Source organism: Charadrius vociferus, unplaced genomic scaffold (genome assembly GCF_000708025.1).
Source record: "Charadrius vociferus isolate BGI_N301 unplaced genomic scaffold, ASM70802v2 scaffold362, whole genome shotgun sequence".
Taxonomy (NCBI): Eukaryota; Metazoa; Chordata; class Aves; order Charadriiformes; family Charadriidae; genus Charadrius; species Charadrius vociferus.
Window position 1 is genome coordinate 1,465,909 of NW_009647052.1, and position 17,103 is coordinate 1,483,011.

The following is a 17,103-nucleotide window of genomic DNA, read 5'->3' on the forward strand; positions in this document are numbered from 1 at the left end:
CCTCTTCCCTAAAAACTCATAAACAGGGAAGTCCAGCGTTTCCAAATCAGTTGGAAAAGAGGGAGAATAAACATGTGCTTATCCTTCAATGCATGGCTGACTGGTTTAAGAATGCCACCAGCTGCTAAAATCTCTTTACAGTGACACACGATGAAGAGTTGATACTATTCAAAGAGCAATGCTTTGTTATTCATCGTCAAAGAGGATGAGATTGTTTTCTCATTCAATTAAAGCAAGAACATAACACTTCAGCTTCTGCATCCCTCTCTCATGCAAAAAAACCCCTCAACCCTCTACTGATTCAAAGTACTGAGCACCAGAGTTGGGCTCCACAATTTAAACAGATACTACCAGGATGTGAGGGGAAGCGCATCATCAGTCTGTTTCAGAGAAACCTGAGGAAGGTTTGAGCTTTAAATAGTTGTGAAGCAGAAGCTGGTGGAGGACTAGGGACACTTCTGTTATACTGGCCAGTTTCCAGATTAAAATCAGCAGATATGACTATGTGCATACTTTATTGTTCAAAATAAGAGTATAATTTGAATACACATTTGTATTATTCCTGATTCAGCATTAGAAGGGGAGATCTTTGATCTAAACAGCTAAGAAGTATATCTACGCATGCCTATATACACTTAAGGAACTAATGTTTTAATTCTTTCCAACTGCAGTTTAACAGTGGGAGAGGCGGCCATAAATCTGAAAACATAACCCAGAATAGACCCTATTAATGGCCTATAAATCACAACCAGAGCCTTCGGTTCAGCTTCCAGTGCAACAGACAATAAGCATGAAATGAAATTTATGCACCTTTTTGTCATTTATCAGTTTTATAATGAATGTGATACTTTTACTACACTTGCTTTTCCAAATTATGATTAGGATTTCCCACGTTGATTCTACGTTAATAGAGGATTATGGAGAAATCAGTTCTGTGCCTTTTAATCTAATACACAGCTACAAGTCTATTGATATAATATTAAAATCCCAGTGATACGCTTAGTTTTAATTAGCCACATGTTATATGGGATTTCTGCTATCCAACTCCCTTTCAGCTTTTTCTGTTTATTACTTGAAATGGCACCTACCAGTCAGGTTTCTTTATTCACTTCCAACAGAAAAAATCCCAGAGTTTTTATGTCAAGTAAGCCCAGTTTTGAATTAGACAGTAAAAGCACACACCAGAATTAGGTAGCTGCTATTTAATTACGTTTTTCGTCATCTCTTAAAGATTTACCATATCAGACCCAATACACGGTTCCTAGCACTGAAACTGCGCTAACATTCCTCAGCATCCATGAAGGAAGGACAGACACCCTTCTGCCTCCCTCGATCAGCAGACCCACTTTGTACCACCACCACAGACCGGCCGCTGAGGATCTGTGGGTGCCACAGGAATGAATGGCACACAGATGTGCTGGGCAGCTGTGCTGATTCAAAGTACTGAGCACCAGAGTTGGGCTCCACAATTTAAACAGATACTACCAGGATGTGAGGGGAAGCGCATCATCAGTCTGTCTCAGAGAAACCTGAGGAAGGTTTGAGCTTTAAATAGTTGTGAAGCAGAAGCTTCAGCAGAAGCTGTGCTGTGATACGCTGGGCATCATGGTTACTCTGATTACCATGTCAGTGCATGTGTGGGCAAACACGTCCCAAAACTCCTTTTGGCTCTTGGATTTTGGTGGATGTGGTTCTTCTAGGAAGACCCTGGTAAGCACTGAAAACCCTGTTTCAAACTGAGAAAATGGCAATGGGAAATGTTGACTTCAGCACTGATTGTGTCTGTCCTGCTCTTCCCCAGGTAGAGCATCACCCTTAAATATGGCTCTTTCCATTCCCTCCTGTTTATAGTCATGGCTTTACGCCAGACCATTTGTTTATGTGTCAGGTACAGCTACGCTTCTGAGAGAATTCCTGAAAGAGGACGATAGCTGTAAAACTCACACTATAGAATATTTTTCCACTTTCCAAATATTTTTATATCCTGCTTTGTGCCTGTTCACGTTTTCTTTCTCTGTAGTGAGATATCAGCAGTAAATGGTCTCATTTTGGTTTTAAAACTATCTGCATGCTGAAAACAATGAAGCTCCATACAGCTGTACCCAGGCCTTTGCATTTCCTTTGTGATTTCTTCACGCATTTTTTTCTGCTGTAGTCACGTTTCTGATGTCACATGTTACAGACAGACGTTCAAGCACATGTCTCTGTAGCAACACAGCTCCCAAATCTTCCTTTTGAAATGTTTGTGAAGAATTTGGTATCTTTTGCTGTGTCCAAAAGAAATGCGGAATGGCTGCCAGAGCCAGTACAGACTCTGAATCCTTTTATGCTCTGGCATCCATGTTAATTTTGTATTGATGCAAAGGGCTTAGGCTAATTGTTACGGGTGAACACACGTATGTGAATTAACTGATAACATTTCACATGCTGTATAGCAGAGCAGGACGGGATAGTTATTCTTTTATTCTTTGGTCTTAGCATGTTTGGTGGTGTTAAATCCTAGAGACTCTGCAAATGATATTTGCTCTGTTCTTTTTAAAGTGATGTCTTCTTGCAATTTCCCGGTTTGCAAAGCTCATTAACAGCGCTTCCCTAGGAGTACCTGACCACTGGGAGACCTGTGGGCATCTGGGATGATATACACTGAAATGTTTCCAGTACCAAGCATGTTCAGAAAGCAATTTTGAGAAAGCATTTTCTGACAGTCAGTAAATTTAGGCAAACTGGACTTGGGAGGCACTTTACCCGGACTACCAAAATCCTGCTTATGCATTCAATTTCTTGAAGGTATTAACTTCCATTACTCGGAAACTTTGTAGTGTGATACAGCCCTCGGACTACTACCCATTACTGTTCTTCCATGTGGGTGGTGATGAAGCTGCAATGCATAGTCTGAGGGCGATCAAAAGAGACTTCAGGGCCTTGGAACAGTTGGTAAGGGAATCTGGAGCACAGGTTATTTTTTACTCTCTCCTTACAGTTGCGGGCAGCAACATTGGAAGAAACAGGTGGGCCCAGTCTATTAATACATGGCTCTGTGGCTGGGGTCACCAACACAATTTTTGGTTGTCCAATAATGGGATGGTCTACACAGCCCCGGACTTGCTGGCATCAGATGGGATTCACCTTTCTCAAACGGGGAAGAGGGGTTTTGCTCACAAGCTAGCAGGCTCATTGACAGAGCTTTAAACTAGGCTTGAAGGGGGACAATATCAGGCTTGCCCATGACAAGCTGTGGAATGACACACCAAGGTTAGAGGGACAGGCTGCTACTAGTGAGGGCCCGCAGTCTGTTGCTCTGAGACACGCTGGCTATGCTGCGGCACGCTTGAAGTGTTATGGAGATGAGTTGGGGGCTCCTGAGGTAGTAGGAGCCAACAGAGAAACACCAGTGAAATACTTCAAAGAAATTAAGGGCTATTCCTCCAAGTGACACAGCCAACAGCCCAGCTGAATGCCTCTACACCAATGCACGCAGCATGGGCAACAAACAGGAGGAGATGGAAGCCATTGTGCAGGAAAACTTTGATATAGTTGACGTTACTGAAGCTTGGTGGGATGAATCCCATGACTGGATTGCGGCTATCAATGGCTACAAGCTGTTCAGAAGGGACAAGGGCAGGAGAGGCAGTTGGATAGCCGAGTACCAGCTGTTAGGGAGTGTTTTGATTGTCTAGAGCTTAATGATGGTGATGAGAGGGTTGAGTGTTTATGGGTAAGAAGGCCAATAAGGGGGAAGGCCAATAAGGCAGATATCATGGTGGGAGTCTGTCATAGACCACCCAATCAAGATGAAGAGAGACATGAAATATTCTATAAGCAGCTGGGATGTGTCTCGCAATTGCTAGCCCCTGTTTTCGTCTGGGACCTCAACCTACCATATGTCTGCTGGAAATACAATACGACAGGGAGGAAACAGTCTAGCAGGTTCCTGGAGTGTGTTGTGGATAACTTCCTGACATAGCTGGTGAGTGAGCCAACTAGGGAAGGTGCCATGCTGGACCTGTTTGTGAACAGAACAGGATTTGTGGATGATGTGATGATTGGAGGGTGTCTTGGGCATAGCAACCACAAAATGATAGAGTTTTTGATTCTTGAAGAAGTAAGGAGTCAGGTCAGCAGAACTGCCACCTTGGATTTCTGGAGGGCAGACTTTGGCTGTTTAGGAGTCTGGTTGACAGAGTCCCTTGGGAGGCAGTGCTGAAGGGCAAAGGAGTCCAGGGAGGTTGGATGTTCTTCAAGAAGGAAATCCTAAGGGTGCAGGAGCAGGCGGTACCCTGAAAGACGAGCTGGTGGGGAAGAAGACTGGCCTGGCTGAACAGAGGGCTTTGGCTGGAACTCAGGGCAAAAAGAGAGTTTAAGGTCTTTACAGGAAGGGGCAGGCAACTCAGGAAGACTGAAGGCCATACCTTGAGCACTGTGTTCAATTTTGGGCCCCTCACTAGAAGAAAGACATTGAAGTGCTGAAGAGTGTCCAGAGAAGAGCAACGAAGCCAGCAAGGGGTCTCGAGCACAAATCTTATGAGGAACGGCTAAGGGAACTTGGGTTGCTCAGCCTGGAGAAAAAGGGGTGTCAGGGGAGACCTCATTGCTCCCTATAGCTACCTGAAAGGAGGTTGTAGACAGGTGGGGGTTGGTCTCTTCTCCCAAGTAGTAAGTGATAGGACAAGAGGAAACAGCCTCAAGTTGTGCCAGGGGAGGTTTAGATTGGATATTAGGAAAAATTTCTTCACCAAAAGAGTTATCAAACATTGGAACAGGCTGCCTAGGGAAGTGGTTGAGTTGCCATCCCTGAAGGTATTTAAAAGATGTGTAGACGTGGTACTTAGGGACATGGTTTAGCAGTGGTTTTGGCAGTGTTAGGCTAATGGTTGGACTTAATGGTCTTAAAGGTCTTTCCCAACCTAAATGATTCTATGAACTTCTGTCATCTCACCAAATATTCCTGTTACTTGAACAAGTTGTTGGTTACAATACTTTTATTCAATTCCTCCTTAGGTTGAGTGAAAACATTGACTTGGTACCCTCTTTTCAGTCCAATAACTAGGCTTTGAGAGAGAGTATGCCAAGTCTTGTGTTTTACAAATCATGCCATTTGCTGAATGTTTTGCAGCTTTTCCTATTATCTTTTTTCAAGGCTTATGGAATTTTGGTCGCTTGGAAAAAGAAAAGAAACCCCCCCTTCCACATCCTCTCAAAAACATACATATATCTTTGTGAGACATTCATTTCCTGTGATCATATCTTCATATGGTGCAATCAGCCAATTCCTGTCTGGTTCAGATTTGATACCAAAGTTGTTATCCTGTCCATGACGTACACCCTTTCCTTAGGCACTCCATGGAAGCCTATACGTTTAAAATGACCAGTACTTATTTTGCTAATTCATCTTTATTGTTCACCCACAGTTCACAGTCCTGGACTTAGTTTTGGTGCGTGTCTGTGTATTTGCTATCACCCACACTTTAAATTCTCTTTGGATTTTTTTTATTATAGGTATGTATGTCTGCTCCTGATCCTTACAGATATTTTTTATATTTGTCTATATTTTGATTCCTATTTCTTGACTTCACAGGGTTTTTTTTACTGAATCTTGTGAACAGATTTCTTCTCTCACTTGTGGGAAGTTCACATTTTGACTGTAGCAAGCTATGCCTTTGCATGCTTTGTCACATCTGTGCAAAGTGACTGAGTGGATTATGGTTTCTGTATGTTACACAGATGGTGGGTGTTCCCTAGGTTTCCAAACAGCTTTCATATCACTGATGTTCTGTCTTTTGCAGCATTCTTCTCCTTTTGTGATTTAGTGTTTTGTAGTCTTTTTTCTTGCATATTATTTATAACCATGTACTTAGGCTTTCCTCTGGAGACATATTCTGCATTTCCATTTGGTAAATCAGTATTTCCCTAACAAGGGTCATGTCTAAATTTCTGATAGGGAATTTGATATCTATCCATTTTTACTGTTGCAATCTAAACTGTTTGTTGCCTGTTTTAAGGAGGTAGCTCTTGCTTTCCATATGACAAGTTTGGATCCTTATCAAACTCTGGCATGAGGCCAATAAAATTCAATACTGCAGAGTCTAGCATAAACTATTAAAAATCTACAGCTACGGAAAATGTTACACTTATGACGTGGAAGTGGTTTGCCATGCTACCTTGTTATCACTTAAACAGATACAATGAGAAGGAAGACGTGTCATGGAAGAGCAGTAGTTGTGCAAGGAGCATTGCTCATTTGTCCCTAAAGGCAGTCAAGGACAGATGGTTTGGTCCTTTAGCACAATGTATTGATTAGCCTAAAAGGAGACGTGCTTTTCCCTCCTCAAATAATTATATCCCTATTAATGTGAATCCTGACACCTAATCACTAACATCTAATCCTCCCCATTTTCCATTCTTAATCTCAAAATCCTCGTAGAGATTCTGTGTTCTCCTAGGGTAAGTGGCCCCTTGAATGGTTGGCTAAAAGGCTCTTTTCTGAATAACATGGACAGTCCTTGCCCTCCTAAGAATATTTTCTCCACCTTTGAATGCTAGTCCTCCTTGTGTTGGAAAACAAAGGGAATCAGAAACTGATTGTTCACAGTATTAGTATCTACTTTCCTGACTTTCTGCCTATAGCCATATAATGTCATGGACAAGATAAGCTAACAGACAGCTTTTACATAGGAACAGGTAACAGGAATATAAAAAAGTATAATGTACGTATTTAAAAAAATCAACACTGACTTTCTTACTACAGATTAGTAATTTTGAAGTTAAAATTGTAGCAAGTCATGAGTTGTGTTACATTTAACACTGCTTGTGGGTTTGCTAGTTCCATCCATCTTTCTTCATTGTGCAGTGCCACCCATTTCTCTATACATGCCCTGTGCATTCAGAGGGAATGGAAAATAATCTCATGGATGGTATTTCATCCAGCAGCCATTGACTTGTGGCAACTCCAGTGATCTTAACATTGCACAGTAAATGGAGATTTCTTGTTGGAGTGTACCTGGTTGGTAGTTCTTGTCTGCCTGGGAGCTCTGGCAGCAACTCTGAAACTCTCTCTTGCCTTCTACTGCATTTGCTATTGAATGCTGTAGCACTTGAGGTAACCATTCATAGTTATCCTACCTTCTTTAAGTGATTCAGTTATGAGATTTTTCTTTGCCCTGATTGCAGATTATGTATAATAATGCTGTTTAGTCATCTTTAGTCATCAAACCTATTTAAGCTTTCCCAGTAGAACTATAATATAGTGCATTTTTTAATTACAAGAGAAAAATGATTCCATTCAATGTGTGATTTTTCATTCTTCTCTTTACGAAGGTTATTTCTGCTTAATGCAGAAGAATAAAAGAAAAGAAAGGACAAAATGTTATTGACAATGTAATGAAGCCCAGAAACATATCAATAACAGGCTTATGCTGGTATCGAGACATCTTTATTCTCTGATGTGTTTGAAGTGTATTTTATAATCCTTAGCACTGTTGACAATATATTTTTTCTTTTTTTTTTTTTGCATAGATACCTTTGCAGTTTTGCATGGTGTCATGTTCCCTTGTTATTTTTATTGTTACTTTCATCTCTCTCCATAGCTACAGTGTGTGCTTATTTGTTTTAGAGCTTTGTTGGTTGGTTGGTAGCGCCAAAGCTGTCTTCTGACAGAAGACTTACAGCTGTGGGTACATCTACTGCTATGTTTTTAAATAGCTTCACCTTTTCATTTACATTTTTGCCTTCTGTCAGACTTCCTCCTAATAATTTTTAGTTTCAGAAAAGTGCAACCAGCACTTACATTTCCAATGGGAAGTCTGGTCTGTTTGCACACAAAGATTCTCAAGCAGTTTTAATGAGATTCGGTCCGAATTTTTATAACAACAGTCAGCTCTGATTTGATGAAATCAATACACATAATAGGAAATGAATGAAATTATTTATTTTGATAAGGTAAGAACATTTTCTTTCAAAGCTAACAGGTAGTTTATTATGAGATGGTTGAAATGTTTTACGCTCATGTTATCACCTAATTATAATGTTAGTGTACATGAATCCAAACAAGACTGAAAACATGAAGGCTTTGACCTTATCAACGTTACATTTCCCTCTTTTATTCTGTCTTTGATAAAATCAGTTTTGCATGTCTAACAGCCATAATTTTTCAGAGATTTCTATGCAGAAATTTTGAAATTTCAAAGCCTTGTTTTGATTTGGGATAAAGAAAACATTGGAAATTATTATTTCCTGAGAAACACTAATTCTGAGTTTCAACATGTTCTAGTAAACTTGAAAATCACTGATTTTTTAGCTCAGGGATCAGTTCACCTTTTTCTCTCGGGAGAAGACTCAACCAAACTGCAACTAACATGTGGTCTGTACCCTATCTTCTTTGTTAGAAATGTATCTAGAATTGAAATCTCTCAAGATCATTCAGTTTTTCCTTTTATGCATTGTTAGCTGGTCCTACAGGGCCATTCATTCAGTCCTCTGCTCAGGTCTGGTGGTCTTTTATCCAAGCGTCGCAAGAGGATTCAAGTATTGGGACAACAAATCTAAACTGAAAAATGCTACTTTTTGAATTAAGCACTATCCATTTCCCTTTTTTAAAATCCACTTTGCCCAGCTTTAAAAATTTGTAGTGGATTTGTATTATTACATCTCTGTGGATGGATTCACTCTCCTAGAGCATAGACAAACTAAATATGTTCTTGCCTGCTATGGGGCAGTTTTTCTCTAAGTTTTTTAACCAACGTTCATCCTCTCTCTACACTTCTTTTATGAGAAAATGTTAGAAAAGAAATATCTCAGGAAGATCTTAATTGCTAGAAGCATTTACTAGACTCTCCTTTTGGATCTGTGTAAGTGACCACAGTATATGTAGAAGCGAGCCTCATCTACTGCACACTGTCTGCTTTTATGTCTTTGGGAGCTATTTCTGCTTGAAGAATGTATTCTTAGAGTATGTTTTTGGAGGCCCTTATCCTACAGAACTGGGTACAGCTTCCTACTCCAGCTTTTTTCAGAGGAAAAAAACAAAAACAGATTTGCCAAAAACAGTCCTCCAGAAATTAATGAGTTTTTCAATCTCTCCATCTTGATTAAAAATGAAAATGATGAAAAAAATTAAATGCTTTGTCACTTCAAATAAAAATGACATTTCTTTCCTACAGCCTCAATTTTACTTTTAAGCCAAAAGATCTAAAATGCTCAAATACACAAATGATATTTTATGCCAGGTCAAATGAAACATTTAATCTGATCCAAGATTTTTTTGGGACTTTTTGATTTGCCAAATCTTTGTGGGTCAACCCAAAATATTTTATTTATTTTCTTGAATTGACAGCAACCAAACAGAACCGACTATTCACATAGCTGTAGTTGAAAAGGGTCTTAAAATATAGAGAGTTTGGTCATGAGAGTGAATGACCTCCAGTTCCAGATATATTCCTTCTTGGCTATCTTCCCCAAAAGATTTGATTTTGCCTTCCCAGCCTAAGTTATCCTTCCCTTGTGTTTGTTATTTGATAAAGTGCCAGCAAATGTACTTGTAGGAGATCAGCAATACACCAAAGATTATTTTCTTGCTGTGTTAGTTGGATTCTTAAGCTGCTTGTGGCTTTTTTGATGTTGAAGTAGATTTTATTCTACTGTCTGTCTGGGCTATATCACTGCTACAACTTCCGTTCCAGAAGCTGTGTGCGCAGACAAGGCTAAAGCATAGTTAAAATTGTAGGTATAAGGAGTTTTATCTGATGCTCTCCCCCTGGTTAGGCTTATTATTTCTGGACCAAATTAATTACTGATGAAACAACCCAACATTGCTGTATGTAACCTGCACTTAACTTGTCTGCAGGACTTTCATTTTAAGCATGGAATTCAAATATTAAATGCGTTTCCCTCGACAGGCCCCCTGATAAGTAGAAGATGCTGAGAAGCACAGTAGTACTTGTGCAGGTGCCAGAAGCGAAGCCCTGGCTGGGCACGGCATGACGCAGAGGAGCAGGTTTGCGTCGGCTCTGGGAGCAGAGCTCAGGCGTTTCTGCAGTCCAGACAAGTCCATTAACCTCTGCTGACGCTCGGAAGCCCTCAGCTAATACTGCTTTCCTAAACAATGATTTACTTTGAGCTGTCGCACACTGTTGTACATTTCTGAGAGAGTATTTAGGATGCAGTGATTGGGAGATGTGTTTTCTGCTCCCTTGTAAGGCGAGGCTGAGGGAGATAAATGGAACTGACTGATTGCAGAACAACAATCTTCTCAGCTCCTCTGGCCTTTCTGGGGAGGAGGGAAAGGTTTGCTCACCTCATCAACACTTCCCTCTTTAACCTCCCTGTGTAATTGGGAATAGCTGCAATATGTCAAAAGCCACAGGTGTCAGCGCAGGCAGCAGCCCAGGTATTAAGTTGAAGGAACATTACATTAGCTTTTTAGCCAATTAACATGGCTGTAGGGGGGACCATCTGGAAAAAATCTGCGAAGCAAACAGTTCACAGAAACGCAGCAGGCAGCTCTAGGGATTGTTGTATTTGTATGGTACTTCATTAGAAAATAAACATGTATCTTCCATCTCAAGCAGGAAGCAAAACAGTATTAAACCAGATCTCTGATCGTTAATACAACTGTCTCTACTAAATGACGCATTTGTAAGAGTTGTGTGAATCACTGCAAGGAAAAGGTTGCGAAAACTCTAGTGACTGCAGTTATTTGTTAGCACAGCCAAAACAACTGCTCCTGAGTTAACATAGAAATGTATTTTTCTCTTGGTTTGCAGTTGCAAAAGCCTGCTTTGATAACAATGCTAATATCAGCTAATGATTCAGTATGCAGAGAAGGAGCAAATCATGTATCAGCAAACTGGAACAAACCAGTCAGCTTTAGCCTGCTTCTGGAACTTCATACTTTTCTGTGTTTATATTTTTCTCCATTAGAGACCCATAGCAGGAGCTGTAAAATTCGTCATCACTAGATTTATTCCTGCCAAGGGTTTGCTGAACACACTAGGCTATAGCATAGAAATGTTGCACCAGGCAATATTGATGCTTCAAGGATTAACCATCCACCCTCTTCCTCCTTAAGGCCATTTCTGTGTTCAGAGGATGGCACGGGATGTGCAGTCAGAACTGTTCAGATGGACAAAGTCCATCTTTGAAGCCACAGCAGCAGAAAGCGCCGCAGTTTCCTGCTGCAGACAGACACCTCTACAAGGACGGGTATATTGGCTAGTGGAGCTCACTGCACCTCTGCCCAGCGCTGGGAGCAAACCTGGGACTTTGCAGAGCTCCTCCACACTCAGGCTCCAGGGAGAGCCACAGCAAAGCATGGGGAATGGGTTTATCAGCCAGCTGAGGGATCAGCGGTGGTAAGCATACCAACACAATCAACAAAGTTGTGGCTCATGGGAAATGCATATTTCATGTCAGAACAAATGGCATTCCTACAACCAATTTGCATAAGTATACAGGGAAACAGATTGCTTGTCACAAAAGCACCTGCTATTAGAATTAGGGTATTTTCAGGCTAATCAAATTTTCCTGTTTTCTATACCAGAAAATCTTAGCAATTAGTGTAGTAATTGCAATAATATAACTAGTTGCAGACCGTCCAAACAAACTTCCATTTGCAAAGTGTTGTTCAGATATGTAAACAATGGGACTAGGCATGAGCATAGGATTAAATCTGATCACTTTTAGCTGGTTCAACGCCACCTGATCTCTTCTCCAGAAATAGAAAAAAGCGCTAATGTGGCTAGGAAGCAAAATACCACATTTAGCACGGCTGTCCCTAATTAGCCCTGCTGAGAAACCATCAGATGCAGCAGAACACCACACATCTGCACCTAACCAGCTCTGGACATTTAGTTCAGGTATCTTGATGCAGTGGCACATTGTGCTGTAGAGACATAGCATACACCATAATTACGCTTATCAGCCTGCTCACGCCATAATTAATTAGGGACCTGTTCTGAAGACCAGGGCTTTCGGATATATACAGTAATGACAATTAAAATGTTGGCATTTGTCAACAGTTACTTCACCCCAGGCACTACCTAACGAGCCACAGTCTGCTGTGTACATGGAACTGAAATAACCATGGTAACTCTGGGTATATAGTGACATTTTAATGATCACTACCGCCTATCCTCAGGCCATCACTTGCAGAACTAAATGGCCCATCAAGAAGCAGATGAATAAAGTGGCGTCCGTACAATGCATGAAAAATGTGAAGCACTTTTAGGGATTAAAGCCATTTATATCTACCTCAGAAGGGAAAAAAAGAGAGATAAACATAATACAAAAGCATGTATTATGAAGAAATAATGAAACTACCACATCCTACTGCAGCAGCTGCCACTAAAATGTCAGTATCTACCGACAGCTAGCACAAATTGGTTTCTAAGATACCAAAATTATTTCCTATTTTAAGTATAAGTGCCTCTTACTACATACTGACTTTATAAATGGCAGCAGCAGTATCAAAGGTCTTTCATGCTCCGTCACTGCCAAACTGCAAGAGAAAAACTATCAGTTTTAAACCACAGCAATTCTCAAGCAATACAGTATTTTATTAACATTTTCATACAATCTGACCTGTTTTTAAAGAAAAAGATGGTGGAATCCTCTATTTTATTATTTTTTCATCATTCTGATGAAAAATCTTAAAAGTTTCTTAAAACATTCAGGAATGATACTATTTTCTTCACGGTGAGGAAGAGGATTTGAGTGTACATAAAAATCTCTGTAAAACTGCCTTGTATTTAGAAGTTTCACTTACCAGAATGAAGAGACAACCAGAGGCAAGTTTTGTGTGTTCAGGAATAGTAGAAAACACGGACAAAATCAAGCAACCAAACACAAGGAGAAAACTGAAAAAGAAAGAATAGTAATAATTGTTAATATTTTTCAGAACCCCGACTCAGTGTCTATATTGATCCTACTTCACCAACATTAATAGAAGACTATCAATGAACAGTCTTCCTTAATAGAAGGGAATTCAGCCACTACTTAACTTAGTGCATTAAAGATATTAGAGTAGCCTGTCACTAAATCCACATGCTGCTGAGTAGCACTGGTAGAATTAACAGGAAAAAACACAAGAAACAAGATTTTCTTGGAGAAATGACCCAATATACACAGACACTACTTTTGGTATCACAATCCTGCACTTTTATGCAGTCCAGACACTCTTAGTGGCTTTAGAGAAAGATCACCCATGGGAGTCCTCTCCCCAGTCTGAAAAATCATTTCTCCCACAACTGACCACAGCTATCTGTTGCATAAGCTTATCGAAGACCTAAGATACATATTACACCTAACTGTCCATCTGAAACAACTTCCTTCTGAACAACAGACTTCATGTACAAACTACCAGAAGCTGAGAGGTAGTTGAGTTATGGCATCACTGCCCTAAATGAACAGGCTCCATTCTGGGCACAAACTTAATACCCTACAACCCACTGAAGAAATTAAAGGAGTGAATTAAGAAAGTCTTATACAAGTTGTGCAATTATAATTGGGAAAACATGACTGTGATTTTGAACTTGCATGTTTCATGGTACTGATGAATATGTGCAGGTAAAGCAAAGCACTGACATGCCACTAAATCTCATTGCGGGTAAGATGCAAACACCTGGTATCGCTGTAGACATTCTTGCCTATCCCATGTCTGATCCTTACAGCATACAGCACATGTGGTATTTGCAGACATGAACCTGCAGAGCTCTTTCTCTGAGGCCTATACTATGGATGATAAGGAATATCCTTTCCTAGTGTACTGCTTCACCAAAAATAATACCACTGTGCTGGTGAAAACATCCATGAATTGGATCAGAAGAGAAGTTCTTTTCAGCCACAATACCATGAACTGACTAAGCAGCGGCCAGGCAGAATGAGTGCAAGGCAGTGCATGTTCTATATTTTAAATTCTTGCACTGGATTTTGCAAGTAGCAATAATTGATTCTATCAATGTTTTCCTGATTTCCTTCTTAAAACACTCGCCAGCCATGCTGGGCAATGAGTCGCCCAACAAATGGCAGGCCTTTGGCTTTTATCTGAATTGCTGGGACTCTTGTTAGCAGATGCTCTAACCCAAGATGAATAGGTATTGTAAATAATACAGATATATATCTGCAAGAAAGTACAAATGGCTCCTTCCTGATATGAAAGGGACTCAGATCTCTTCCAGGGACAAAGGAAAAAAGCATAGGATTTACTGATCTATGTAGAGGGTGCATATGCTCTTCAATGTGGTGTTTCCATTAACCAACACAATAATTCTGAAGACACAGAAAGCAGCTTTTAAGTACTGGAGGGTGCGGTGGGTGTTTCTGGTGGCCAAGTTGAACATCCCTTAGCAATGTGCTCTTGTGGCAATGAAACCCAACCACACGCTGAGCTGTGCTAGCAAGAACGTATCCAGCAGGTTGAGGGAAGTGATTAGTTCCCACTGTTTCACATCTGAAAGACCACATCTGGAGTGCTGTGCCCAGTTTGGGACTTCCCAGCATGAGAGACAGACGGACAGACTGAAGCGAGCCCAGTGGAGGGCCACCAAGGTGGTCAGGGGCTGCAGCTCATGACATATAGGAGGGGCTGAGCAGAGCTGGGTTTGTCCAGCCTGGACAATGGGAGGCTGAGACCTCTGATTGCTGTCTTCAGCTATCTAATTCTGGTTATAAAGAAGGAAGAGAGGACACAATTTGCAGGAAAGAAAATTATGATTAGCTAGAAGTTAAAAAAAAAAAAAGTCACAGTGAAGGTGGTTCAGTACCAAAACGAGTTGCCCACCGACGCTATGAAATCTCTGTCCCTGGAGATTTTCAGAACTTGGCTGGAAAAGGCCCTGGGCTGACTTTGAAGTGAGCTCCAATTTGAGCAGAAGGTTGAACTAGATGATCTGAAGAGGCCTTTTCCAACCTAAATTCTTCTATGATTCTAACTACTGGATACAGACTTCAATATATTATTGCACCTGCCCCCATTTGTGCTTCAGGAGCTAAAATTGATCTTTCCCTTATAACATACAGACTTTCCATAGTGCTGTAATATACCCAGTACATTATACAAAAATGCAAGTCCATTTCTTCAGAGTTTCTATTAGAAAATCTGATGTGCAATGCAATAACACATTGAAAGTGTATTTTGTAGTGTATCACTTAACTGCTAGGGTGAAGTTCTACTCTGAAAATCAAATCTGGTAGGAGCTTGCGTATAAGCTCTACCAAGAACTGTAAATAAAACAGTATCCAGGACAGTAAAAGGTGTCTCTGGCACATACCATTGGCCAGTCTGTCTTCCAGACTGAAGAAAGATGAAGATCAGCTTAAAGGTTTAATAAACATCTAATTCAAGTGACAAAAATCCACCTTGTGAGCAATTTTGCTCCCCTTCTCCCCACTTTTTTTAAAAAGGAAAATCTCCCAGAACATTACTGGTAGTTTCAGCTGCTACAGTCTTCAGATACAACCCCCCTATAATTACATCCTACTGGCATAGGCATAAAAGTGATTTCTCCTTGTTAAGGCTTGCACAGAGGGCAAAATAAAATTAAGTGACTAAGAATTTACAGTAAAAGGATCATTTCCTTTTGCTGAATTTCTTTAGTCCTGAATCACTTAAAATTATATTTTCCTGCTTCCTCTGTGTTTAGGTATTAAAAATTGCTCTTGTTTAGTAGTATTCCAGTAATACCAACTAAATTGGAGGCCCAGTTGTACTGGGTCTTGTCCAAACACACAATACAAGTCTTCACTTGGAAGAGATCTCTTATAGCACAATTATAGAAAACAGACGCAGCAGGAAAAGAAAAAAGCTTGTTGTTCCCACATCACAGCTGGAGACCACGGCACAGAAAAGGTAAGGGACTTGCCTAAGGCTACACAGAAAGTCTTTATATGTGGAATAAACCCGAACCTTTTAAGTCCCAGCCCAGTCCTGCAGTCACAAAACCACCGTCCGCTCACCCACCATTTGCTTTGCCATAGTTCTTCAGGACTGTGATTTAGAAGATCACTGCGGGCAAAGTGTTAATTCACAATAGATGGGAAAAATGAGTCAGGAGAGGGAACCAGTACAGTTAAGCAGTATATTAATCAAAATAAAGGTAAATATTCAGGAAAGCCAGGTGTAGTTTAGATTAGCACCTGGTAGACATAGTTCTGCAGATTATCCATGAAAAGCAGAAACTATCCTCACAGCTGTACAGAAGAATAGCCTCGGAAAGACATTTTCCCAAACCTCTCTAACCTTTTGTTCTCGGTATTTCCAGAAACTTTACAAGGAATGGAGCTTTGTTATTAATTATTATTATTAAAAAACAAAAGAAAAATGGTTGCATTTATCCACCCACACGTTCAGATCTTACCCCTCTATCCTTCTTTCCTCCCTCTGACACCAAACACCATTGCCATTCAGCATACTATGTCTAAAATTAGACTGTAGGCACTTTGGGGGAGGGGAGAATCCCAGTTCTATTAGCCTTGCTAAACTAAAAGCATACTTTTAAGTGCTGTAAAACACAACATTAGCAAACAAAAGTAAAAAGATCAAGTGTTCTGGAATGTTTTCTGTAGTTTATTTACCACTGACGTGCTTTCTTTCAAAGTAAACCAATAGTCAGGATTCACTTTTTACCTTTTTTAATTTAATCTGTTTACTTAAGCCATGCACTGAAAGTACCTTTCTTTTTCCCCAGCAAGAACTGAAGGCATGGGGAATACAGCAACGCCTTTCACCTGGCTGGACGTTAAACAAGGACCTGTCCAGCAAAAATAAATCCCTAAAGTTCAAATGCCGCAGTGGTGAAAGTGTATCAGAAGTTGTTCTTTCCTATGATGAACTATTTCTCCAGTGACAGAGGAAGTGTAGAGGGTTGCATTAAGCCCTGGATAGTCATTTTATAACCCTCAACAGAGGTAAAAGTATTTTCTAATGCCAGTGTTCGGACTGTGTGCTATGATACATGCTCTATAAGAGGATGCTGCTGTAGGTAGAGAGTAGTACAAAGCAAAACACGGAGCAATTATATTTGGCCTCTAGTGGTTCAACCTGGATCATATATTTGTTCAGGCCGAAAAAAACAGATGTTTTTTCCTCATGCATTCAGTATCAGACAGTAAAAC

At 40.4% G+C, this 17,103-nt stretch overlaps 1 protein-coding gene across 1 annotated transcript in view; it reads right to left on the reverse strand.

Moving 5' to 3' along the window:
• The window catches only part of KCNQ5 (potassium voltage-gated channel, KQT-like subfamily, member 5), an 88,253-nt gene extending 75,406 nt beyond the window's left edge, over window positions 1-12,847 (reverse strand). Inside the window, exon 1 of the mRNA XM_009895760.1 lies at window positions 12,758-12,847. The gene's annotated coding sequence lies outside the window, so the exon portion shown is untranslated. The remainder of the gene's footprint in view (window positions 1-12,757) is intronic.
• Window positions 12,848-17,103: the final 4,256 nt, after the last annotated feature.